The following is a 2,339-nucleotide window of genomic DNA, read 5'->3' as shown; positions in this document are numbered from 1 at the left end:
TCAAAGTACAAAAAAAAACTTGAAATTCCACAATAAATAATGTACTTCGTATACAAATGATTGTAATCTACAATACCAAAATAATTACATCAACAAAAAATGTAGCTGAAATACTCCTTCCTTGTGAAAACAGCATCTGTGAAAGCAAAAACCACATAATTAATAAATTATATATAATTGAGATTATTTAGAATACTTAACTGAAAAATTGAACAAATATATAACTAGTGAGTAAAAAATTAACTCACTAAAGCGTCAATTGTTTAACAAATCCATAAAAGGTTAACTGATATATAACGTTAGTAAAAGATTAACTCACTAAAGCACAAGATTTCTTGAATATTCTTTTGTTTTTTTTTTTTTTTTTTTTTTTTTTTTGAGATGGATTGAATATTCTTTGAATATATAAAGAAGATGAAAATCAAAGACATAAAGATGGACACCCATATTGTTCAACAAATCCAGAAAATATGTTGATACTCCTTAGTTGAGAGTCAAAATTATTCCAGACGCAAGTTAATAAAAAAAAAAATCATTAAACCAAAATAACTTACCATTAAACGATGATTGCCCGCTAAACAAAAGCAAAATCAAACAATAAATCTACAATCAACGCGGATTCTTGCAGTGGAATTGCAATTGTTAGTGTCTGTGGCAAGGTGGAATTCCTTTATACAACCCAAAATTAGTAAATTTTCTAAAAATCTAAACAATAAAAAAACCCAGAGATTCTTAATCAAGTGAACAAGGTTATGGCGGATTTGATAGAGGTGAATGCGGGTCATTATATTCATTTGACTTGGTCGGATATAAATTGGGTGAGAAGAGAGATTAGGAGGAGGTAGATCATGGTGGTGGTGGTTGTTAATCCGTCTGTTGAAAAGTTGGAGAAGGAGGGGAGTGAGAGAAGGAGATGAAGCGGCGCCGCAGCGGGATGAAGACTGATGAGATTCGTGAATTATTAGAGACTTAGGGTTTCATTTCCTTTTTATATATAAAAATTAGGGAAACCAATTAATTAAGTTGTTAGTTGTCACGAGTTTCTATTAAATAAGTTTTTCAATTTTTTTTACAAAAATAATGAGAGACCAGTTATATACTAACACAGGTCTCTCTTTTTTAAATTTAAAATAAAAAAATTCAAGAGAGACTTGTTATGTACTAACACAGGTCTCTCCTTTTAGAATTAAAAATTAAAAAATTACAAGAGAGACATGTTATCTATATTAAAAGGTCTTTGTTTAATATTTGCCTCTTAAGACTATACCAAAGAGACCGGTTATTTGTAATATTGGGTCTCTTGAAACAAAGAGACTGGTTATCTACTTAAACGGTCTCTTATTTACGGTCTCTTTGAGCATTTTTGTAGTAGTGCACCTACAAGACCAAAATAAAAGATTGACAAGATCAAAGAAAATATTTGATGGTCAAAATCAACTTTGAAGAATAAAATCACCGCAATGATCTTTACAAACGTTTAGACATTAGGTAAGATTACTAAACCTTAAACACAATTGTTTTTGGTCTATAAACAACCAAAAAACTAAATTGCTTTCTTGAAAATAACTTTAAGTAAAATGTGAAAGTCATATCAATGTCCTAAATATTTCAAAAACAAAAGTAGGATATATACACAAGTCCATCTCAATATCATATGAATGGCCTAAACAATAACAAGTCATTACAATTTACCCCCAATTGGAGGCTCCAAGACTTGCGAAATAGCAAGAATGCGCATAACCCGACACATGGGGGCTCCAGTATCAACAAAAAAAAGAAAGCAAAATGAGATATTCATGCCATTCGAGCTACTTTCAAGAATCGCATAAACTACAAATGGTTTACGTAGATCTCGAGCCTTATAATTTTCAAATGAATCAAAATGATATAATAATCATGTTATTTCTTTGAAAACTAAGTTTGCAACTAAATTTTGCCATTAAACAGGTTACATACTCGAGACATTTTCAAGTTCAACTTTAAAAACTAATCTTAGAGCATAATTGTTGTTTCAATACTTCAATTTACTCTAGAGATTAGAGAGTATGACTAGTATAGAGCAAAAGAAACAAAATCATGATACATACTTGCTCATATGAAAGTTTAGTACTCAATCATTCATCATGAAAAATGTATCAAGACACTTTATTAACATAAAACAAATAATTTCATGAGTTAGAATGTAAATAAAAGACTCCTAAATTCTAAATTAAGGAGTCTTCATTTAAAATTATTCTCCATTGTTGCACACATTGGAATTTTGCAAGGGGGATAACATCTACTTTCTCGAGATTCAAAACAGTGACAAAATTTGAACTTAAAAGAAAGAATTCAAATGT

General features: G+C 29.8%; 1 long non-coding RNA gene across 1 annotated transcript; it reads right to left on the bottom strand.

Moving 5' to 3' along the window:
- On the bottom strand, positions 1-941 carry LOC145641016 (uncharacterized). Its single transcript, XR_014115097.1, has 2 exons — positions 555-941; positions 1-136 (listed from the first exon to the last, which is right to left on the bottom strand). It is a non-coding gene; the product is annotated as an uncharacterized LOC145641016 (long non-coding RNA).
- Positions 942-2,339: the final 1,398 nt, after the last annotated feature.

This window comes from Chenopodium album, chromosome 7 (assembly GCF_948465745.1).
Source record: "Chenopodium album chromosome 7, dcCheAlbu1.1, whole genome shotgun sequence".
NCBI classification, from domain to species: Eukaryota; Viridiplantae; Streptophyta; class Magnoliopsida; order Caryophyllales; family Amaranthaceae; genus Chenopodium; species Chenopodium album.
The sequence above is the reverse complement of the archived record's forward strand: the minus strand, read 5'-3'. Positions and strand labels throughout refer to the sequence as shown.